This window comes from Saccostrea echinata, unplaced genomic scaffold (assembly GCF_033153115.1).
Source record: "Saccostrea echinata isolate AGI-Se365-2 ecotype Australia unplaced genomic scaffold, CSIRO_AGI_Sech_v1 ptg000009l, whole genome shotgun sequence".
Classification (NCBI taxonomy): domain Eukaryota; kingdom Metazoa; phylum Mollusca; class Bivalvia; order Ostreida; family Ostreidae; genus Saccostrea; species Saccostrea echinata.
The window spans coordinates 46622070-46648877 of record NW_026889758.1 but is presented as its reverse complement, the minus strand read 5'-3'; the positions used below and the strand labels follow the sequence as shown (position 1 = coordinate 46648877).

Below are 26808 nucleotides of genomic sequence, written 5' to 3'. Positions count from 1 at the left end.
ACATAAATTTAATGTAAGTATTCTCGTTACTGTTACAATCCAGTTGGTATCGACGATAGATGATGACATTCATAAGAAAATATCCTTATCTTCTTTTAATATGTGTTTTTTTTTTCATTTCTGATTTCCATATTGTTGATGAATGAAAACATTATCTAACCAATGACCTGCTAATTATTTGATTATAATTCATATATATGTACTATCGGTCGTTGATCTGTTATTTGTACTTTATGAACCTTCAGTCTCACCTTAATGCATTTTTACATAATAAAACGAAAGCATTTTGCATGCTTTATCACTATTATTTATTATCATTATAGAAAAAAATCATATGCACTAGGTACTTAAGTACAAAAATTTGCCAAACCTTTGATTATTCTTAGATTCATTGTTCTTGTGTGCACATATAATTAAAAGCTTTCAGAACATTTTTTTTTTATTTAAGCAATATTTTATTCTCAAAAGTCAATGGGATTGGTCAGCAGGCAGAGCCCATGAAAGCCCTCCCACTACATCAAGTCCAAGGTGAATACACAAAATTTTTAATACTTAACAAAGCAAGATGATGGGAAAAAAAGAAATAAAAAAGTTACGAGAAAAAAGTTACGAGAAATATAAATTGAGAATGTCTTTTTTTTGTCATGCTAAAAAGGAATAACGATAATTTTGAACAGTCATGGGTACAAATAATTTGTCGAGATTTTGTTATTTTGATATTATAGTTAACAAAATAGTGCAATTGCGTTTGTTAGTCTTACTATAAACCAAACATCAAAAAAGTTCTTTTCTGCGAAAAAAGTAAATATTTAAAAGGGATCTTCAGTGCAAAATTTGTTTTCTTGAGGCCTGTGGTTGGAATGTGTACTTTTCTATTATTTTTCTCTGGCAGGGATTGAATAATTAAACGTACAACAGAGAATTTCTTAAGAAAGTGTACTTTTCATAGATCTGGAACTAATTGTGCCTGCATTTGCATGGGATTGGCAGGTTTGGTTTCTGTTTGTACATGTCCATGTCACTCAAAGGTTTAACCATTTCACAATCAACATGTGGGAAAAAGTCAAAGGTTTAACCCTTTCACAATCAACAGGTGGGAAAAAGTCAAAGGTCTTTAATTATCTATTTACAAGAAACAAAATATTTCAACTACATTAAGGCATTGAATGGAAAAACCTCCAAAAATTAGTACAGATAGAATCTTTATTAAATATTTATTCTCATTAATATTGAAAAATATATGAATTCAATTATGAACATTAGAACCAGCATGACACATAAATTTCATGTGTTTATGTATATACATGTAAACATGAAACAGAAAAACGCGGAGAGAGAGAGAGAGAGAGAGAGAGAGATTCATTTTAAAGATTTTTTTCTGTAATAGTCACCTAATTGTGATTATGTGTCTTATTAAAAAAAATGCTTATTTGTTGCTCCTTCATGAATACCAATTATTATGACTTACTCCTGTATCATCGTGAATTTTTTTTTTTTGAGACTTATTTTTACCATATATACATTCTGAATTAGAGTAACACTGAACAAAATTAAAGTTGTGCTTTGATTTGATATGTTGAGGTTGAATAATATATATGCTTAGTCCAACAAATTTGTGATAGAATGCGGCTTCACTGCATATTAACCCATACTTTGTGCTGGGGTATACTGTTGTTGTCCATTTACATGTAAATGTTGCAATGATTGTTTTAATTGTTAGAAGATAACACTGAGTACCTATTATATAAATACTGCATGTAGTTGAGAGTAACACTGAGAATTTTCACCAATTTTCAAGAATTTAGTATATATATATATATATATATATATATATATATATATATATATATATATATATATATATATATATATATATATATATATATATAATCCTGATTTCTGGGTTAGGGGACCAAAGCCATGAAATCTGGCTTAAGTAGACAAAATTTATCTTTTTCCCCTATGCTTTGAAATAAAAACCAAATGCATTTTTGTTGGTACTTGGGCTTATTAATTACCATTTTAACGCTAAATTTTACAGAAAACTTGTAGGTAAAAATATACAAAAAAATTGGTCTCCCTAATATTTTGTAACCCTTTCACGTGAGTTAAGGTGACCAGTGTATATTTTCGTAAGTACTAAATCTGGCTTAGGTGGACATTTTTTTTCTTCTTACAGTTGTAAGGTTATAGTGAACTAAAATTTAACAGAGAATAGTTAAATGATTCAATTTAAGAATAATATACCGTGGCAGCACAAAATACTTAAAATCTTGCAAGGCACGATAAACAGGAACGCCAGTTACAATATGTACAGCTTCTTGCTGAAGTTTATCAGGCCTTTCAGAGCAGCTGCGGAGATGCTGTTCCATGCTTCTAATGCATATTCCAAAAGTGGTATCGGTCTTACATGTATTTAAACGTAATACTAGAATACATTTAAGCTAAGAAGTCACGATACGTAACCCTTTTAATTTACGAAAAACTGCAATTTCTTTGGAAGCCTTTTGTATAATACTGTCAGTGTGGTTTTTCCACTCCCCAGGGTTTGAGAATGTAAGTCTAAGATGATAGTGGCCAAGAGAAGGATCCATTTGCTGATTATTCAACACTAAGTGCAATTATATATTTTATCTTCATTGCTGAAAAATATTAATAATTTTAGCTTGGTAATTGGGATTAAATTTCACAATTCGTTTTTAGCCATTCTTCATTTATAAGTCGTGATTGCTCAGCCTTTCTAAGTTCTGCACGTTTTGAAAGGTGTTTGACACGAATATGCATCATATGACAATATCCTAGAGGTACCCAATAGACCACCTGGTAGGTCTTGTATATCAAGTAAGAAAAGTTGAAGTCCAAGAATAGAGCCCCGGGGAACTCCAGCTTCCGTCCTTCTCACTAAATATACTGAAAATTTATTTTCGATCTGTTGCGATTGATTGAAAAGATAATTAGTCAACAAGGTACCAGGGTAAGAACTTCACCCGCAAATCTATGCTGTCTCTTGTTCTTTTAAACAAACCGTATTGAATGTCTTGCTGTTATCACAAAATGCAAAACAAGTTAATTCGAATTCTTTATTGTTTAACACAAACCATTTATTATGATAAATTTCTTTTAACTGGGTGACTGTTTAATGATTTCTTAAAAACCCACATAGGCGCGTAGCTGCCTATACACAAATATGCAAGTGCATACACATAATTGTAAAAAATAAACAAATAAATATAATAGATGAATAAATAAATAAAATCTATGGGAGAGAGAGAGAGAGAGTTATTCGAAGAAAAAATCTCAGTACCATCCAACAAATATTCGGATTTCGAGTTATTTTGTGTCATACTGCTGAAGAGCGCTTTGAATTTTATATAATCATGACTATATATAATAAAATTTGAAGTCCTTTATTAAATCATTGCCAAATTTAAATAAAGCATTCATGAACTTGTATTCGTTCTTTGATACATTGATAATTTTTGATATTTTTTAAAGATCTTTGAGAAATAAAATTTCAGACACATCCTTGAATGTCATGATCTACTACATGTAGTATATGATTTAAAATACGATATTTTTTTGTTAATAATTAACATTAAGTATACAAGTTGTTGAACGATAGAAAAGAGTATGATACCAAATATCGATTAGATATTTAGCCTAAACTAAATGTACACTAAGTTTCCGTAGAAGTATTAACTTTGCGTTAAAACAATAAATATTATGTCTTCTATTTCTAAACAAAAGATAAATGACATAATTTTTATTTTGTAAGAAAATGAATGATATACATGTATTTGGTAAAACTCAGAAACTTCTGGGCCCTCACCAGCAGGCATGTAGTATGGGGGGGGGGGGGGCAGGGTTCCTTGCCTATTCTTTTCAAAACCTAACTTTTGACTATTGAAAATGTTCACTGAAAGGGTGGTTGCCCCCATCCACTTTTTGTTGTAGCATAGTTAAACCATGCTAATTTGATAATATTTTTAATATAGTTTTTTGTGAAAATTGGAAATTAACCCCCACCCCACCCCCGTCGTCCTCTTCGTATACTTCACTTTTATTTGGCTACGCACCTGCCATAATGTAGTTTGTATAACAATTTACAAAGTATTTGAACATTATATTCTTTCAAAGATTTTTCCTATGCAGCATAATAAGGATACCGGTATGTAATTAACTTGATGAATTTGTTTTAAAGACAGAAATTACATGAGTATGTTTCCAAACACTAGGGAATTGTCCGATACGCAAAAATGTTTCAAATAAAATTTTTAGCAAAACTGCAATTTTATTTCTAGTTTTTAAAAACAAAATATGGCTGAATATGTCGAGAAAAGGCTTTTAGGGATCTAAAATTTTAATGTCAATAGTTTGATACACACAAATAACTTTTTAAAATCGTGGAGCGATGACCTGGAGATAGCAAATGTATAGAAAAACGTGTGTAAATAAAATTTTGTAACAAATTCAAGGTAAATTTTAGTAGAACAACACACAATATCTGAAAAAAAAATTCCCTTTCCTATATCCAAAGAACCCAATTCAACAGTACGTGCTGAATCTAATTCAAAAGCGCTATTGGTCTTTATAATTTTGAAATGTATAATATATAATAATGGGTATTTTTAGAGGTACACAATTATTTGACAGTTGCAAATAGTAGTTTCACATGCGCTAGTTTACTTATGGCCCCCCCCATAAGTAAACTAAGTTAAAAATGGCCTAGCGGTTCCTGAGAAGTCGAATGTGAAAAGTTTACAGACAAGTGGATAGTCAGATGGGCAGACACTGGACAACAGGTGATCATAAAAGCTCACTTGAGCTTTCAGCTCATGTGAGATAAAAATCATTAAAGCTCACTTAAACTCATAAATTTTTTTTAAAAAGAAAAATGCCACTGTCATCACAAAATTTGGGGCACAAATTTTGATTTTACTCTACAACTTTGCAATTTTTAATGTCAACTTCAGACCATATGGTCAGCTGTATAATGTACATGTATATAATTACAAAATTCTCTTGGTCCTTTCCAACATACATCTATCTATATTACTTGACAAACCATTTGAAATTTGCATTCACATGTTGATTAAAATAGACTATTAGATGTCTCTAGCAGGCCCGTAGAATGCGGGGGGTGGGGGGGTGGGGGTTATAGTATTTTGCTATAGTAAGTTTCCCTTTAGATGCTGGATGCCCCCCCCCCCCACTTTTTGATGTTGTAAGGTTCAGCACTGGCAAATTCCAGGATTTGGACAGTAAATCACCTTTTCTTTTTGCTTGTCAGATAATTTCGGGAAGCCCCCCCCCCCACTTTTGGTCAGTTTGGTTTTTTTTTCTTTTGAAACTGTTGCTACGAGCCTGCTCTAGATAACTCACGAAAACAAAGAGTCAAATAATAGTTTTTAACCTTTATTCATTTGATCTTAAATTGACAGGTTAACGAAATAATAATATAGTACATGTACCAAAACTGAAAAAAAAAAAAAAAATTCTTGTCTTTTGCCACCACAGTATTTTTAAGGTCATATGCAATGTACATGCACTTTACAGTGAACCTTCCAACTGATAATTTTCAGAGAAAATATAATTGAAAATCATGATACCATTAGGTGTTCTTTGACAAAAAAAATCAGCATACATTACATGTATCAGGAGTTTTGAAAAAATATCAAATGATGAAAACCCTTGCATTTTTTAAAAGAAAAATCCCCCCCCCCCCAAAAAAATGATTTATGTGGTATTTTCTTCAAAATTTGATTCAGATAAGGTGTGCAAGCATTACCAGGTATCATAAAATTGCACAAAGATCTTTCAATTACTGGATTTCTTAAATTATAGAGAGAATAAGAAAATATAGTTCAAACTATACTGCGCATATCCTTAAGCCATATCATGTTAAAGACATGAAAGTCAAACACAAACTTCAGCAAACAGGAAGTCTGTGAGCCAATGCTCACTAGTAATACCCCCGCTCTGATGTGAATATACACTCTCATGAATCCCACAATATGGCATGACTAGTCAAAGAGAGTGTCAAAATTTCAAGCATCTTTGATGAGTAGTTGCTGAGAAAACTGCGACAAAAAATTGTTACAGACAGACACACAAGGGTAAATGAGAATACCCCCCTACTTCAGAGTGGGGGTATAATTATAACAACTGTCGCTTACTACTGCAAATGATCAATAAAAGATCTCTCATTACAAATTTTACCTGTTATTAATCTACAAAAATTTTCTTGATTAATATCTTCTAAAAATAATTTTTATATAATTTCACATCTACATCCCTACTGATAAAAAAGCTTCCAGACATTGAAAGTTGCTATTCAAATTCATAATAAAGTTGTTGAATAAAATCCACATATTCCTGGTACTTGACAACAGATAGCTTGAAATGGACAAAGTCTTTTTCACATCCTCTGTTTCTCAAATGCTTTTCCAAATTAAATAAATAACTTTTACTTTATAATATTTACAGAGTACTGTGACTGAATGTCTTGAATTTAAACACTCTTTTTGAAGTGTATCTCTCAAAGGTTGGCAGCCTTGATCTGTAAAAAAAAAAAAAAAAGAAAAATCTCTATTAATCTCTAAAACTTAGAACAATCATAATTGAAAAATTTACTTTGCTATAAAATAATTACAAAATAACTTACGCACATGTATAAAAAAACAAATCTCCCTAAATGACACATTTCTTAACCAACATAAAATCTTAAATGAATGGAATCTTTGATAATGATGTTCAACACACTCAGTTGTCAAAGGTGAATTAAGCATCTAAGTTAAAAAAAAAAATCAAGGCTTAAATAGTACATGCAGGATCATATGATCCTGTCCACAAGTTTCGATGAACTAAAGTAGATGTTAACATTCAGTTGAAGTTACCCCAACATATGTACGTATTTTTTTAAATCAAGAACACAGTCAATGTCAGCTATTTAACATAGAGAAATAAAATTGTTTATCTAGATGCACCCCCTTTCTTCTCTTATGTAGATTTTCCTTATATACATGTATATGCATACAAGTTATTAATCCTAAATCACTTTTTGACCCATGAACAGCTGCAAGATAATTTTCAATAGGTTGCTTCCCCTTATGTGCATGTGCTTCCTTTTCATGAAGTTTTCTTTAGTTAAATTTCTCAAGATTTTTCAGATTAATTTTTTGGTTAACAAATAGTACTGTGTCATACAAAACTCACAACTCCTCTCATATTTTACCTTATCTTCCTTTTGTTAACAAAATCCACTTTTCCAACATCTCTCTCTGCAGTGAGTCCATCATTAAGTCATTAACTTGTCTTGTCTCCAATACAAAAGTTTTCCTACACAACAGGTATATAAAAAAATAACAACCTTCATACATGTAAGTTGATATGAAAATATTAAATGTACATACATTGTAATTTAATGAAAAAAATAATTCTAACCTGGACAACTTTTAGCTTGGTTGGCATTGTTATCATCTCTGTTGGCATAATGTAATCTGAACTTTCTAATTTACCCTTCTATCAGGTGGCTATAGTTGCTCGACACATACCAATTTTTTATCCATTTCCTGAAAAAAATGAAATTCTAATTTACTATGTGTATTAAAATGTTATTCCTTTTAAAAAGAAACTTACACTAGTGATTCAGGGGACCTAGGTTCAAATCCTGGTTTGGTCCATCCCATATTTATTTGGTGCCATTGATCACCCCTCGACTTGCAGGTAAAAGGCTTGCCAGGGGTAAAAAGAACTTGAGTTGTGTCTTCAAGGGCAAATACAATTTCAGGAGGGAGGAATTTGGCGATCAGACAGGCTTGATCCCCATCGCCAGATCACTCCGTTAATAAACATGCTAAAGCACCTGATTAGTGATACAGAAGGCTGGATTCAAATCCTGTTCTTGCTTATGCAGCATTTTCCTGTTACAAACCTAATGTCAAGGGCAGAGAAATTCAACTTTCCTGTCATCAATAGACAAATATTTTGGTGACTAATTGTCTGAGTTCAGCTATATGGTACATGTTAAATTAAACTTTTTACCTCAAAGGCTAAGAACATACAAATTACAGTTTTCTTAGAGACAGTATACTAGGCAATCTGGATACATTTCTTTTGTCTGACATGGAAAAAAACTCCCATATTCATGACAGGTTTTCTTAATTTTTCACTGAAAATAACAGCTTAAAATATGATTTTTTTAAATCTTGTTTACCTAAAAGTTATGCCCCAATACACCTATTTGACCAAGTTATAGTCATTAAAGGAATCTATTTCTCAAATTAAAGAAATTGTATGCTCCTTTCATTTACTAATTCTTGACCTTAAGAAAAAACTGCAACAAATATGTTTCAAAAATTGACAGAAAAAGCGATGTCGGCCATCCGTATGGAACAGCGTCCAATCACAAAATTATGTATTATCTAAAATATGGTTGAAACGATGTCAGAGACAAACTAATTATTCATTGCCAAACATCTAAAAATTATTAGAATATATTTAGGTCATTGATTTGAAATTGGTATATATGATTTTTCACGAGCCGGAGGTGAGTGCACTATGTGTCAAACCCTGACTACTATTTAGGCATAGTGCATGCAAAGTACAACACTATTGTTATTATTATGCCGACTGCTGTATAAAAACGACAATATTTTCTCCATTTCCAATGTTTCATCACTTCTTACATTCATGTTAGTACACCCCTATCGTGACGTCACATTGTGCTACATGTACATTATCTTTTTTCTTTAATTTTGAATGATCCATGTACAGATACATGTAGTTTCAGAGAATTTTAGTTGAGTGAAGGGGAAAAAATTGCAAGAAACTATTTTAGAAAATTAATTTGTTTATTTTTTTCTCTTTAAGTGTAAAATATTTGAAACTAAGTTTATATATATTATAATACAGTGCTTTAGACAATGTCATCTGTGGCGTAATCGGTAGCGAGTCAGACTGATGATGTCGGGGTCATGAGTTCGATCCATGGCGTGGGAGCTGTTGGATTTTTTTCAGAAAAAGAAGCCACGCACTAGCTATTTCAGCATAGTATGTTTACGATATATAAATCCTTAGAACACTATGCGAAAATAGTTGGGTATTGATTATATAGAGACAAACTGACAGGAAGCATAATAATGTGTAATAAATAAAACGCAACATCGGATTGGGCTCTGCAGCTACATGTATATACAGGAAGTGTGCATACTGATGATACTCTTAAATTATCGTTTATTGAATTTTAAAAATTTACTCCATTATGGTCTATATGTAAATATCACACACACACTAGCAGTGCATGTGGCTAAATCAAGAAAAAATTGTATGTGCACCACAAATACTTGATAATCATAGGTAATAAGAGATAACAGAGCTCACCTCAACGAATGTTGTCTTTAAGTAAGGCAAAGTCCCACACTAAACTAATAATCTAGTAGTCTGCATCCCTACATGTAACATTTATGCAATTTTAGTCTAATAGGGCTTGCAGTTACTTGGGAATGGACTTACCTAAAAAATTTTAACTAGTCACTCATCCAGAAAATGTAAGTCAAATCCACCATCTGAAGCAAGTTTGAGAGTGTTTATCCCATGATGCATCATCATGCAAGTTTGGTCCAGATTGCCCTTATAATTTCTTGGTAATGGACCTGTTAAAAATCTTTAAACCTGGTCACTTATCTGGAAAATGTAGGTCAGATCCAACATCTGAAGCAAGTCCAGTAATGTGCATCCTTAGATGTATCATCCATGCAAGTTTGGTTAACACCAGGCTTATAGTTACTATGAAATGAAATCTGCTCCAAAAACTTTATCCTGGTCACTCATCCGGAAGGAAAATGTAGGTCATATTCAGCATCTGAAGGAAGTCAAGTATAGTGTGCATCCTAATATGTATCATTTGTACAAGTTTGTTCAACCTAGGGCTTATAGTTACTTGGAAATGAAACCTGCTTAAAAAACTTTAATCTGGTCACTCATCTGGAAAATGTAGGTCAGATCCAGCAATTGAAGCAAGTCCGGTAGTGTGCATCCTTATATGTATTATCCATGCAAGTCTGGTCAATATAGGGCTTATAGTTACTTGGAAATGCTCCTTTTAGCTGAATTTGCAGCATCTGAAATCTTGACTGGTATAATGAAACATACTAGAAGCATCCTTCATGCATCTCTGATTAATATAGGGCATAGAAGTACAGCTGACCTTCTGTTTTTTGAACACGGATATATCTCAAATACCATGGATATGTCGAAGTTATATTTTGAAGTCCCATCTGCTTACTCCTTAAGTATTTTACCCTGAATATCTTAAATCCTTGGTTATCTCAAAGTATTTTCTTTGTCCCTTTGAGTTCGAGATAACAAGGTTTGACTGTACTTGAAAAGAAATCTGCTCCAAAAACTTTAACCTGGGATGCGGACGCCTGCACTGACGGTATTACATAAGCTCCCCAACTTCGTTGAGGTGAGCTAAAAATTCAAAATCCATATTCTTGACGTTATCATGAAACTAACTTAATGTCATACTGGGCTGTGCAGCTTGTATATACAATCTATTCACACCTATAATTTTTGTGAAATAGTGTATATTGTTTAATTTTTATATATTTACTAAATCATGGTCTATATTAAAATTATGTTGTAAACATTTGGCAGAGTGGTCAATATCAAGAAAATTATGGCATTTGTCTAAGAACTTTCTGGACAACCCTCATACAAGTACTCGTTTAACTCAAAAATCTTTATTAAGGTCATGAAATACCCAATTTTCATCTAGAATGTCACAATGATCTGCAAAACTCAAAGAGAAAAAAATTGGTGGTACAATTTGGTGAATAAAAATGTATCAAACAAAAATCTAGCATAAAACCCATTATTAAGGTGACCAGAGATATATATATGATCCTTGAAATTTAAAATCTTTATTAAGGTGACCAGGTATTCAGGTTTGTCCATAAGAACTGAAATAGAAAGAGGACATTTTAAAAGTGGAAGGCTGTCTTGGATTCCTCTGCTAGTGAGGGTTGAGGGGGCAATGCAAGAATAACTGGGGGATTATGTCATTACAGGCGGTGAATTTACCTGGCCCCTGAATCTTGAGAACAACCTTGGGTATTCTGCATTTAAGCAACATGATTCCTCACTATTCCTTAACATTGAAGAATAAAACATCCTTAAAAATCAAAAATCTAGCTTACATGCATTAACCCATCACTAAGGGGACCAGAGATATATGCATGATTCTTGAACTTTAAAATCTTTATTAAGGTGACCAGGTATTCAGGTTTGTCCATAAGAACTGAAATAGAAAGGGGACATTTCAAAAGTGGAAGGGTGTCTTGGATTCCTCCTCTAGTGGGGTTTGAGGAAGCAATGCCAGAATGACAGGGGGAATAAGTAATTACAGATGGGGGAATTTCCCTGGCCCCCACATCTTGAGCACAACCTTATATATTCTATATTTAAGCATGTAAAACATTAATCAATTACATTTAAGCAATGATTCCTCACTTTTTCTTAAAACTGATGAATAAACTAATCCTATAAATCAAAAATCTAGCTTACATGCATGAAACTATCATTAAAGCTGACATGAATTCTTAAAAGCGCAACATTTGCATCAATGTATGACTTGTTTCATACCAACTAGCCGTACTCTGCCATATTTCTTTCAGATACCTTGTCTTATTGTAACAATATATACCCCAATGCCCTCGTTACACTTGAGTGAGTTTTTGGTTTGGCTATCGACGCGTGCACATCTCCGACAGTAAAGTATCTGGGAACACATGAATTGATGAAAACATTTCAAAACCACAGCAGATATAAAAACAGTCATAAAGATATTTATAAGTATCGTTTTGAATAATATAAATGCAAGTTTGGAAGAAAAAAACATAGTTGTGCATGTTTTTTAAAAGCATGCCAATATACAGATATATAGCATAATTAACTTGGAATAATTCACAGTAAAAATTGTACAAACAATTTGCAATTATCTATTGTAAGAATGGAACAAACAACCAGCATATTTGATATGCATGTCCATATGCAAATATAATGGTGCATACCAAGAGAACGCGTCGAACGCTGTAAACTTATTCATACCTGGAAAATAGACCACTGTACCCGTTCGAAGATGTGCACATGCCGAGTGATTTACACCTTGTATTTCATTGAAATATGCATCGCAGAAAAGTAATAAACTCTATAAATACTCAACCGGAAGACGTTGTCATGTCATCATACAGCCTAGCACTCAAATACACTTAGTCCGTGCTGATCAGATTTTGGTCAGCTAGGGAAAATATCAAAAGTGAGAAGGGGAATTAGTATTTACACGACTGGATAAAAAATAAGAAATCATTAAAAAAAAGTCTGATTGCTGTTCATGAAGTGAAACTGAAAATTGTCTAGATCTAATAAACATACAAACATTCTTTGTGTGTTATATATTGCATTACAGGCTTCATATATAATTTTTTAATTATGAAACAAGTCCTACATTGATGCAAATGTTGCGCTTTTAAGAATTCATGTCAGCTTTAATGATAGCTTCATGCATGTAAGCCAGATTTTCGTATTTATCTAAAAACTAAACTGAGTAGTTTGGTGTGAGAAAATTATTTAGAATACAACATCAAAGCATCTAACCAAAACACAAATTAACAAATATACACACACGTGGGGAGTAGGGGGGGGGGGGGGGGAGATACTCTCTTTTTTGAGAGTGTCTTTCAGACACGTAGCATTGTTTTTGAAAGGGGACAGCCAGAAGAAATAATTGACAGTTTACTGAAAAATCTTTGACAAGCTAAAAAAATGCTCTGGAAAAATGGGAGGGGGCATCCCCAATCCCCGCGTTCTACAGGCCTGTCTTTAATGGTTAATTTTGTAAGGATTTTTTTTTAAAAGAATGGCTGGTTCTCCCCACTCTCATCCAACGATACTGTATTGAATACTCAAATATTTTTCTTCTGAAAATGATAGTATGAATGGAATCTGTCCTCCCCCTGACTACGGATTTTTTTCAATCCCTTTTTTCCTTTTTCATTTTTCCCCCAAGTATTTCGGCATTTTTCTGAACCCCTCCAAATTTTTAAGTGCCGAAAGTTTTGTTTTTGTTTTTGTTTTTTTGGCTTATCAATCATTTTACTGCCCCCTGCTCCCCATCGCATATACACATTTTGAGAAACAGTGCTACGTGCCTGTTTTATATGTATGTATAGGAAGCCCATCCAGTTTGAAAATTTTCCCTAGGTAGTATAAAATTTGATACCTATACAATTTCTTGTATTTTAAGAGAATCTGTAAGGATTACTTGAAACCCTACCCGCAAGATTGTGGATAAATATTTTTTTGCATTTTCATACAAGTATACACACACACATTCTCTCTCTCTCTCTCCCTCTCATGTAAGCATACATGAGTGGTTTCAAGAATCTCCTCACTTTACATTTGGGTACACGGTTAGAACTATTTCAATTACCAATGTTACTTTCATATATACTAGGGATGTCAATTTTATTCGAACAGCTTAGTCGAATAGTTGGAGGCTTTAGTCGAATGATAGTCGAATATTCGTTGAAATTTAAATTAATTTTTCATGTCATTTTCACTATTTGTCTTTTATAGACTAGTTGTACAATATTTAACCTACGCTATCACCATTATACAATAAATTTCTGATTTGTAAACATTTACGTAGTACAATAAATACTATACATCTACATTTATCCAATGCATTTGATTTCAAAATTAATATAATATTTACTGCACATTTTATCTAAATGCAGGATATCAAATGCTTGCATTTGTCCTTTCTTGTCATAACGAGACTACATGTACCCGTTAATTGAAGCCATTTCTACGTGTCGTGTCAGTGACCTTTGACTGGTAAACAATTAAAGTGTGCCTCTTATAAAAACAGAGAGAACTTTTAATTATGAGATTTTGTGCAAATTATCAATACAATCTTAACAAGAGGCCCAGGGGCCACATCGCTCACATGAGCAATATGGCGAGGAAAAAGCAGAAATCAGTTCAGTCTTGAAAGGTTGAAAAGTTTAAATATAAAAGTGGTTTGGGGGGGGGGGGGGGGGAAGAATTGAACAAATTTGAATGTACATTACCTGAGGATGCTTCCAATTAAATATGACCAATCATGGCTTTGCTGTTCTTGAGAAGAAGATTTTTACAGATTTTTCCTATGTATTCCTATGTAAAACTTTGATAACCCATTGTGGCCCCACCCTACCCCCAGGGGTCATGATTTGAACAAACTTGAATCTACACCACCTGATTATGCTTCCAAATAAATATGACCAATCAAAATTTGGCTGTTCTCGAGAAGAAGATTTTTGAATATTTTTCCTATATACTCCTAATTAAAACTTTGATCATCCATTGTGGCCCCACCCAACCCCCGGGGGTCATGATTTGAACAAATTTGAATCTACACCACCTACAGATGCTTCCATATAAATATTACTAATCATAGCTTTGCTGTTTTTGAGAAGAAGATTTTTGAAGATTTTTCCTATATACTTTTATGTTAATTAAAACTTAAATCTTCCATTGTGACCCCACCCTACCCCTGGGGGTCATGATTTGAACAAACTTGAATCTACACCCCCTGAGGATGCTTCCATATAAATATTACCAATCACTGCTTTGCTGTTCTTGAGAAGAAGATTTTTGAAGATTTTTCCTATATATTCCTACGTAAAACTTTGATCGTCCATTGTGGCCCCACCCTAGCCCCGGGGGTCATGATTTGTACAAACTTGAATCTACACCACCTGAGGATGCTTCCATATAAATATGACCAATCATAGCTTTGCTGTTCTTGAGAAGAAGATTTTTGAAGATTTTTCCTCTATATCCCTATGTAAAACTTTGATCGTCCATTGTGGCCCCACCCTACCCCCGGGGGTCATGATTTGAACAAATTTGAGTCTACACTACCTGACAATAATTCCACATGAGTTTCATCTTTCCTGGCCCATTGGTTCTTGAGAAGAAGATTTTTCAATAATGCCATTAATTTTTTGCTATTTCGTAATTATCTCCCCTTGGAGGGGGCGTGGCCCTTCATTTGAACAAACTTGAATCCCCTTCACCCAATGATACTTTATGCTAAGTTTGATTGAAATTGGCCCAGTAGATCTAGAGAAGAAGATGAAAATGTGATAAGTTTACAACAACGCCAACGACGACGACAACAACGACAGACAACGGACAAATTTCGATCAGAAAAGCTCACTTGAGCCTTCAGCTCAGGTGAGCTAAAAAGACTGCATGATATTAATATCCATTTAATTACACTTATAACTGTCCCCCAGTTTACATGTATTTACAAATTTGTAACAGCTGTTTAATATTCTTTATGAATAGTTGCATCACGTCAGATCTTATGGAATTGCAGGTTGAAGCTTTATAATTTGAATCTACAAAACCAAACAATTCTTGAACGGCTCTGACATCCCTAATATATACTAATAGTGTAATACATGTACTTACTCAACTTCAATTTAAACCAAAACATGTACTGTAGATTATTTTATATACACATAATTATGTCTGTTCTTGTCGGTAATTGTATCAATCATGCTTGTAATTTGTGATGCCTGAAAGGGCCCCAATTTGAAAATAATCTATGTACAGAAACAAATTGTTCAGTGTTGCTTAAATTTACGATATATTAGTTTTAGTTTTATATCTAAAACAGTTGAAGCCAGTTCATTGTACGTACAGGTGACTCTCGATCTCTCGAAGTTCAAGGGACCGCAAGAAAAGTTCGAGACATCCAGGGTTTTGAGAGATAGAAAGTGAATAAAATCCGGAATTTTCAGTTCCGATCATCATTGTTCTACTATTATAAATACCGGAAGTATATGTTGATAATATCATTGCATGTTTTCATGCGCATTTTACAGGTAATTCACTTGATTTCAACAACAATGATCGTATTTTGAATAAATAAAACGATCTCTTTAAGTTTCAATATTTATTTGTTCTCATTTCATGATTGCATAAAACCTGAATAGCAATCGTCGGTGTGGCTATCCCCCGGGCTTGATGGGGTCCTTTACCAGATTTCTCGTATTAAATCAGTATTTAATTCTTGAGATAGGATTTCTTGTGCAATGTTTGTCATATTGGGATTATGTACACTCTAATAAAACTTCATAATCTATGGAAAATTATTGACACGCCTCTTAAATTATTTTCTAAATATTTTCGTCTCGCTGTCAAGTCAAAATAAGTTGTGAAGCAATTCCTTTCTAATTTACCAATTATAACCAATTAATTATTTATATCAACACTCGGATGCTCACAGATATAGTGTCATCTATGTAAACACCCAATTAACACCTCCATGCCAACCCCAGGCGTTCACCGTTATCCAGGTAAGTCCAAGCTGCATTAATTTTACGCTTGATTGTACACATGAACAAGTATATCTCAAAACTTCGAGAGATAGAGAGTAAAAAACAATGAAATATGTGTAATGGGACCCAGGTCTTGGTTCGAGAGATAGAGAACTTCGAGAGATTGGAAGTTTCGAGAGATCGGAAGTAAATCTGCTTAGTTATATAGAGGGAAAAAATGGGACCGGAGGTTCACTTTGAGAGATCGAGAACTTCGAGAGATCGGAGTTCGAGCCATCGAGAGTCACCTGTATTTAAATATATTTGATCAAGGAAAATCCAACTTTTTTCCAACGTTTGTTTAAAATATATTGAAGAATGTATTATACATATTCCACCCCCACTCCCTCCTTTTATTTTCTTTAAAAGATGTAAGATCCGTAACAAGAATGTATGTTTATGTATTAAATTTGATGTAATGAAGCCACATTCATGAACTATTAATACATATATCGAAACAGTTATTTTGATTTCTGAAACGTTTTATTTGCGTGACTATTTTGTGTAATCAGGCAAAATACCAGTGTCACTTTCACCTTTGATATTTTCCCTGACCAAAAATACTGATCAACAGGGACCACATGTGTTTAAGTGCTAGTGACTATGTGTTTACCGTTGAGTTACAAATGGATTTATTTCTTCCATGATGCATATTTCATTAAAAAGGAAGTTATTCTCTCGACATGTGCACATCCCTGTACCGATAGCAGTATTTCAGGTAGATTTTAAAGCATTCGATGCGTTTTCTCGGCATGCATGCATGTACATCTGAATTTGTTATACTTGAATGCATAAGTTGCATAGTATGTGCATATACCGTGTAGCAGGCATAATGCTCAATAGTACAGTGTTATTCGAAAAATGAGGTAGCATGTGGTAGCCTTTTCTTGTTTATTGTTCAAATATATGTGTGAATCAAACATGCACGTGCTATTTTGATTTTAATGCATTGCATCTAAATTATTCAAAATTTAAATACTTCTTTATGGTTTTCAGTAAAATTCCTAGTTTTTCAGATTTATGGTATGTTCCAAAACTGCTTTATCAGAGATGTGTACAGGTCTACATGTTTTTATGTCAGTTCATGGCGTGTTCCAAGACTTTGCTATCAGAGATGTGTACATGTCGACAGCCAGGCTAGAAAATCACTCAAGTGTAACAAAGGCATCAGGGTCATCAGGGTTTATATAGCCAGTAAAATAAGAGAGCGAATCTGAAAGAAATATGGCGGAAAAAGGGAGTACGAGAATGAAATAAGTTGTACCAGGATGAAAATATCGCATATTTAAGAGTTCATGTCAGCTTTAAGGGGACCAGAGATATATGTATGATCCTTGAAATTTAAAATAATTATTGAGGTGACCAGGTATTCAGGGTTATCCATAAGAAATGAAATAGAAATGGGACATTTTAAAAGTAGAAGGGTGTCTTGGATTCCTCTAGCTATGCTAAAGGGGTTGAGGGGGGAATGCCAGAATAACAGGGGGATTATGTCATTACAGGTATGAAAATTCTCAGATATTATAAAGTTAAGCAACACATTTCCTTACTACAGGCAACTCCAAATGGCTCAAACTTCGATCTTTCGACGTTCTTGATTGCTTGAAATATTAGCCTTGGGTCTAGTAGCCCTTTTCACAAAAAAACTTAAGTTTTTGCGTAAGATTTTAACTTAAGAATTTCTTACGACAAGAACACATTCGTAGCAGATTGAAGTTAAGATTTTATTTACGACAGACTTCATCCCTAGCAACGACTTCAATATGCTTTATAATCCTTAAATAAGTGGGTGAAAATAAAAATAAAACTTAGTTTTTAACATTTGTCAGCATAACAAACATTATTGACAACAAATATCGAATGCAATCGTTTGTGAAGCAAGGAAGTTTAAAATCTATGTCACAATCAAAAGTCTGACGTAAAAGAAGGTCACAAGTGAAACTTACATCATAAATATTTTGTAGTGTAATTCACTTAAATTTTTGACAATGATTGTGAAAAAAATATAAAATATTATTGTAAGTTGCTTTACAAAGTTCAATTTTACATGTATTTTGGTTTTTGCGGTTATATTTTTACAATAAAATCATTTTTAAAATACTTAAGAGAGGGTTGGGGCTCTCGTAAAGTTATGACAGATTTTGCACTTACGACTTTCTTAAGAATTTTTGTAAAAACGATTTTTATCGTAAGTTTTCACTTAAGATAAAAATATGTTGTAAGATTTTTTGTGAAAAGATCCACAGATTTTTTCTCTATATAACTTAGCAAATTTTCTCTTGATCTCTTAACTCTCAATCTCTCAAAACCCTCAAAGTTAAAATGCAGACCCGCTGTGCATAATCTATTGTATTTTACCATTGATACCTCAAAGTGGATATGTGTACAGCGTTACATAATTAACAACTTTACCTTCACCTTTAGAATATATTTCTTTACAGTTTAACTAAAATATCTTTAAGGTGACCAGATTCTGAAATTATATATCATTCTTTCTACATGCAGTAAAACACGCTTATAGCTAACACACTTATAATGAATTGACTCTTAGAGCAAAGTGATTTTTATTCCCTGTGACTTTAAAATATATTGTAAACTTAATGGATATATAAACGAATTACACTTATAATGAAGCAAAATTTTCCATCCCTGGCACTTTGTTATAAGCATGTTTTACTGTAATTCTTACAAAATTTTGTGATAAAATATCAGGAAAAAGATGACTTTTGGTCACAAAACTCACCTGAATGGAATTGCATGCATAATTTTATTTTAAATTTCTTCAAAACTAAATATTCTAATGGTTAAATTTCATCAAACAAACAGCCCTAGGAATCAACACTTTAAATTACCTCAATTAAACACCAAATCCTCCTTCCATTCTCATAGTTGTACAACACTTCTTCATGTAAGTCCTTTCTTGTTAGCATGTACATGTATATGCAACTGTTTTCTTTTACCAAAACTTTTAATTCGACCCACTGATTGGTTTGTTTCATTTTCATTGTTGACATCTGTAGGGAAATAAAAGCTTCATAATTACAGGTATTTTAATCAAACTCAAAAGTACCTCTCTTAACAGATTTATTAATCACTCTAAAATCTAAATGTTTTCCTTAACATGTAAATAAGTCATAACAAACACATTTTTAAAATATAAATATACATTTTTTTTTAATCTGTAACCTACTGTAGTAGAAAAGGAATGTATAAAGAAAATAAAAGGTTGGAATCGAACTAAGGACACCTGTTTCACTAGTCAAATGTTCTAACCACTGAACTATCAAGGCTGATTCATATAGTCTAAACTACTATTTTGTTCACTCCCTCAACAGTCTTTCATCTCAAGGACACGTAACAAGTTCACCTATCTGGAATTAATCACAAGCCCCCACCCCCACCCCCATCACACCTTTGTTTGTGAATAAGTCATAACAAACACATTTTTAAAATATAAATATACATTTTTTTTTAATCTGTAACCTACTGTAGTAGAAAAGGAATGTATAAAGAAAATAAAAGGTTGGAATCAAACTAAGGACACCTGTTTCACTAGTCATATGTTCTAACCATTGAACTATCAAGGCTGATTCATATAGTCTAAACTACTATTTTGTTCACTCCTTCAACAGTCTTTGATCTCAAAGACACGTAACAAGTTCACCTATCTGGAATTAATCACAAGCCCCCACCCCCCATCACACCTTTGTTTGAATTAAAGGAAGCTTTAAACACTGCTCACTGAAGAGTTCTACATTTAGTATAGGTATCTCTCAATACCTCAAAGTATGCAGGACTGCAATCATGTGTTGTGGGTTTGTGTTCAGTAAAGTGTGCAGAGTTATGCCTAGGGCACATTTAAGCTTATGGTCAAGCATATCAAATTTTTGTCGTATCATCAGCTTAAAAACATGATCAGCCGACAGTAGTATCGAGCGACGTGGAGCAGTCACATTAATTCCTAAGAACACTGGTAATTTTCAAAATTTAGATAATTCTAAGTTGGCCAATAGTCACCCAATCATCGTTCACTAAGCCACAGTTTGATTTTCACCATCAGCCAAGATTTACAAAAACCCAATTCCAATAATGTTGACCCATCGACGACCGACTTTAAGAACTGTCTACCAATGTTCGGATGATGATTGAAGGTTGGTCGACAGACTATTGTACGACTGCTTCAATTGAAGGAATCGACCACCGATGCAGAGAAAATTATAACATGGCCCAACAGACACAAAATTGGTAGGCTGTCAAAAAAAGAGGTCAAATTCGGGCAAGACAATGGCAGATGAACAGCTGACTGTTGCCTGAAGAAGGTATTTTTGCCTCAAAAACTGTCACCCGTTGGTCTTTCTTGGAAATGTGACTGGGGTTTTTGAAAACATGTAAACATTAAAACATAGACACTTCGAGGTATTGAGAGTAAATAACAACAGATTATTCATATCAAGACTGCATTTTGACTTGGAGGGATCATGGATTTCTGAATCAAGAGACTGAGAGTTCAAGAGATCAAACGTAAATTTGCTTAGTTATATAAGTAAAAATATCTTTGTAGTCACCTTTTCATCACCTGAAAGATTGGAATTTCCCTGTTAATTAACTACCATTTTGCTTTTTTCTTTGTTTTGTTCAAAATTCATTTAAATTTCCCTTTTTTCTCACCATTTTTGCAATGAGGCCAGTCATATTTGTTAAAGGATTTTGTGTCTAATACAAGGAGTAACATAACCACAATTCAGATCATAATAGAATTTGGCATACATATTACATTTAAGGAGGCTGGAGGGTCAACAAATTCAGGGTTAGAAACTCCTTAAAACTACAACTCGCAAATAATTGGGAGTACCAAGAAAGTGAACTCGCAATTTTATAAGACTACTCGCAATTTTCATATAAAGTTAAATTCATATAAATTAAATACATGTAACTTAAGGAAAAAGTAACTACTGTACAATACACAAAACACAACTACAGTGTGACTTTTATTTAAATTACTGATTTAAATCAAAGGCATTGTGTTCTGTCATATTATATAATTTTGCTACAATTTCAATTGCAAAAAAAATCAACTCGCAAGTTTTTGCGAGTTACTTAATTTTTAACTCGCAATTGGGGAATTCTAACTCGCGTTTTGCGAGTTGTATATAGTGAATTTCGAACCCTGAAATTAACCACCAGATTTAACTTAATTTTTTAGATATGGTATCTTAAGCTGTGAACTATCATTTGGCAAAGAAAAATTTCAAAAATTTTAGTTTTAAAATTTGATCATTTTCTATATCTTCATATGGAGCTCTTCTTCTAATGGAGATCAATATAGTCTAAAAATGGCCACAACCCCCCAGCCTCTTTAAATCTTCACATTTTGTTTATGACATCATGGTATGAAAATGAAGTCAATATGTTGATGACTTGTGTCAAAACCAGAAGTCTCTGATGAGACTGTAGCTCTGCTGGTTTGCACTTTAACAATTTTTTTTTTAAAAAAATAATTTTTAATTAGACAATTTCAATATTATTGTGTGTGTTAATTAATTTCACATGTTATAATGAATATTGGACCATAATCTGTCGTTGTAAGCTGGCAACAAAGAGAAAAGTATAAATTCGAAATGCAAGTCATGTACACAAAACGAAAGTAGGGTCCTGAATAAGTCCCGTGCATCTCGTTATATCCGGAGTCCACTGTACTGGGTTTCTGGTCTTTGTTATGAACTAAATTTTTGTTTTGTAATACAGAGGAATATGAATAGCAAGTTTAGTTATTACAGATCCAACCATATTTTCATTAATTTTGGGGATAAATGACTATTGGGAAAATTAACACATTCAAATGGGAAGAAAGGTACCTCTTTTGAATTAGGAATGGGGCCCTTGAATGGCCCTAATTATAGACAATCGAGAGCCCTAAGGCATCCAGGTGTGGTTCCCCGACAGCTTGGCGAAACGAATTGAATAACTATCCTACTTACCCCCCCCCCCCCCCTTGGGATCCCTAATTCTAAATGTTATATGCAAAGCCAGCTGTTATAATACTGCTAATTTCTTTTCCAAAACTGGTTGTTTTACCATTACTTTCATCACCATGCCTCAAAGAAAAATCCAAAAAATTTCAAGAGTGAGAAAAATAAAAATTCTTTCCGATGGTCATGAACATACACCTGCCTACCAATACATAGCTATAAACATGTGGTAAGCACTTTTTATGGCTGTAATGTATTACCGAACATTTTCTAATGTAGTAGGTTATCATTACAGAAAAAGTTAAAACCTGCAGTTTTTAACACACTGAAATTGGATTCCACGTAAAAATACTAATTACAGTTTGTGTACACAATGTGGCATGATTATCTCGTGCAGAAAGACGATGGGATTAGTTAGTTACGCTTCATTGCAAATGATACCTGTGAAATTGATTTCAAAATAATGACATTGTTACATAATTTAGCTAATAAAAAAGAAATATCACCTCTTTACTTGACTACTGATGACATATTTATTATTTATTTGGCACATTATCAGGTCTGGACGATTTCCAAAAATGGAAGTCGACATATTTATTATTTATTTGGCACATTATCAGGTCTGGACGATTTCCAAAAATGGAAGTCAAGAACGATAACTGAAAGTTGCCATAAGTATACATCATATACACGTAAATATTTTTCTGCCCAATCAGAACACAGCATTTTTACACATCCCAAAACATATTTCAAAGGGGTTAAAGTTAAAACTGAATATGTATCCAATATTCCACCATCTGCGCTCACCCAACGGTGATACATGTACTGTTAACATACAGGGGTTTTTCTAGGTCTTTAAATCAAGAGCCTGGGCTTTTCTATTTGGAAAAAATAGCAAAATTTGGTTGTAATTAGCAGCAGGGACCTATATATTGTTAGTATATAGGTCCCTGTTAGCAGATTAGAGAAAATATCATATTTAACACTTTTTTTTCTAAATGAATTCGAGTTTTTCTTCATTTGCAAGGTATTAATTGATTTACTTTACATTCAGTTAATCAGTTTATGGAGCATGCCTTTTAAATTTTTTTTAGCATCATTCCTGTTACATGACTGTATACATGTTACTGAGTTCGACGGACATTATTCTAACCATACTTGTTTGTTTCGATTGTCTTGTGTGCAGGGGTGTGCAATTACCATCGCCCGACGCCCGGGGCTACCAATTTTAGAGATCGGGCTATCATAAATCTATACTGCGTTAGCCCGTCGGGCTAGTAAACACTGGTAAATCTAAAACGAAAGTATACATATATTTACGGCGACTGAATTGATGTACGAATTAACCTTGTTGTAAAATCATAATCTTTAATTCGTTTTAACCTATATGTTTTGTGTGTTGCTATCGCCAGTCGTTTCAGTGACATAATAATTATAGCAGGGACCTAGTATATAGGTCCCTGATTATCATAGTCGATAAAAATAGGGAGAAAAAAGCGCAAACCATTATTTGTTTTATTTATTTCAACTTAAATGTTTTTTTTAAACCTTTTTGTTATACTTATACATGTATTGTTTTCGGTAGTTAATGGGCTAGTGACTGGCAACCTCGGGCTAGTAACTTTGTTACTGCCACTAGCCCGACGGGCTAGTAACTAATTTTTGTAATTGCACACCCCTGCTGTGTGAGTTCTTACGTCCACTGTTCTTGGCAACTTAGCCCATCTTCCCGTTTCTGACCACTCCATATTGACTTCGGTACAAATTATGAGAGCAATGAATTCCTAATAACTTACCTTTTTTTTGGTTCTCTCCAAATCTTTGCATTTACTTAGGCGCCATATTGAGAACATTAAGAATTTCGAACCCGATCTAAATTCAACGGATTTCTCTAAAATCCATATCTTCTAAGTAATTTTTAATAAAATTTTAAACTCCTTCAAATTTTCATTAATCATATAAATCACATTTTTCCCATTATTTTGAGTACAACTGGAAGTACATGTTTCTCATTTATTCTCATTTATTCCTTGTAAATAAAATTTCACATCAAATATTTATCTTTGTTTTAATTTGTGTTGCTGGAATTCAGTTCAACCTGACTATCCCAAGAGCAGACTATTATCCCCTCTTAGGGTAGCAGTACAGTAGAATAGAGGGCCGTAGGAACAGAGAAGTGGTAATGGTGGGGAATGTTGGACACAAGCCCCCCCCCCCCCTCCCCTGAAGAAACACTCAAAAATATCATTTTTGAAACAGAGTAGATCATAATTCATTTGTTTAAAGTAACACTGCTAGACTTTCTTTATTTTATGTGAAAACTGACTTCAAGGATGCACCAGAACCCACCAAAATGTATATTCATTTATTAATGATTTTAATTTAAGGATTGCACAGGATTGAGTCCTGGAAAAATCTTGTGGTTGGCATATGCCCCCCCCCCCCCCCCCAAAAAAAAAGTATAAGTAACACAGGCACTTGATTCGATAAAAAAAAATTAACCCATAGTATAATAATATTGCGTTATTACTATACTATGGGTTAAAAAATTTATTACTGAAACAAGTGCCTGTGATAAGTAAGTAGTAATTAAAAATACTAATAAAAGTACTTCATAACACACTTATTGGTACAGTGTGCCCCAAAGAGGCATATAAGTAAGAAAAAGTACAAGTAAACCCAATTTTATTAATACACCAATTAGCAGAGTTATCATACATGTAAGTACATGTATCATACAACAAAAATATGTATGTATACTTATCTTGAAGCTTTTTTGACATTTAAATCTTCTATTTAGAATTTTATTGATTTTTTTTTTAAATTGGGTAGTTGTGGTACACTACCCCCGTTTTATATCCTTTTTCTTTTGCTAATAAATACATTTTATCATTTCATATAAAGACTTATATTTAGACTTAAAAATTATCTTTGGTAGACCCAGGATTTTTTAAAGGGGGGTTCAACAGGCTAATAATGGGGTCTGAGCCAGTGAGGGCCACCTTGTGGCCCCAGTGGGTAAAGGACAAAAGCCCCTTTAAGCTCCCAGGATTTGGGTCCTTTTTAAATCAGTTTTGTGAGTTGTGTTATGTATATTTTATGTATAATAAAAGCAATATCTAACCAAAAAAAATGATTATTTCACCTTTACTAAATTTTGGCACACATGAGGGGGAAGGGGTATATAGAAACTGTTTTAAGAACAGTTTTTTACGGTAATAGAAATTTCATATTCATCCAGGATTTTAAATTTAAAATACGAATAATAGATTTACCTCCTAAAATTATGTTTCTGGGGAACATAACAAATTTTATTTTAATGCTTTATAGGCAGTGAAAAGGAATTATACACTTAAAGACCTTGAAGACTCAGATTCATATTTGAGTTGTTATTAATATAATTATGATATATGCTGATAAAACAGATTATGACATAATATTAAAAAATAATATTTATACATAAAAATTATCAAATGTAGTACCTTAGAAAATTACATGAATTAATAGCCAAATTATTGTTACTACAAAATAACATATCTTTACTTATAATATCTAAAATTATAGACAGAAACTGTTTACATCATTGAAAACTGCAGAATAGAGTAAAAATCTCTGCAATACCTTAAATTCTTGAACATGTAATTGTAGAAGTAGTCTTTGACAACATATGACATTGTAAGTCTTGTTCAAATCTTAAACCAAATTTTACTCATTGTTCAAAAACTAAAGAGTGTCATAAAAGGAAGGAAGTGGTTTGTGTTGCATTAATTTTTGTAGAATCGTTTGTTATTGTATCTCAAAACACAAATCTCAGATTCTCGTACACAAGAACCCCCCCCCCCCCCCGCGCTTACTATCAGCTTCTTTAAATAATGCGTCAATCATATCCATGTTTCGAACGTCAAACCATGAGCATCCAAAAACTTAATAATTAATTAAAATAAATATTTGATGATTTTTAAAAAGATGTATCATTATGAATGAAAAGAAATTAAAAATGTGTATTCAGAATTTCCTCGACGTTCGCTGTTAGTCAATATTGACGCTATGCAAGCGCGTCGTATAAAAAAGGGGAAAATAATATACAAAAGACGTATACAACATAAAAAAAAACAGCTGCAAATGATAGTAAGTAACAGATTTATACTTACGAAAAAGGATCCAAAGCACTTCGAGGCGTCTGCCATCGTCTTCTTTTCTGGTTCTCCAGGTCGACCGGAAACCAGGCAACTTATTGCCAGACAAACATGAGTCATTTGTAGACCATGAATTTTCGAAATTTTAAATACTGAACCCACGAATGAATGAAGGGTAAGAAAATATAGGAAATGATTAAACTAAATGGGATATTAATTAAAACTATTCATATATAGCGGATTTTGATTAATATTACACATTTTCTC

General features: G+C 33.0%; 1 long non-coding RNA gene across 1 annotated transcript; it reads right to left on the bottom strand.

Annotated features, from left to right (window-relative positions):
- Positions 1-5402: 5402 nt before the first annotated feature.
- Positions 5403-26571, bottom strand: LOC133182922 (uncharacterized). The gene is made up of 5 exons (XR_009720564.1): positions 26557-26571; positions 19289-19450; positions 7444-7571; positions 7235-7338; positions 5403-6559 (listed from the first exon to the last, which is right to left on the bottom strand). It is a non-coding gene; the product is annotated as an uncharacterized LOC133182922 (long non-coding RNA).
- Positions 26572-26808: the final 237 nt, after the last annotated feature.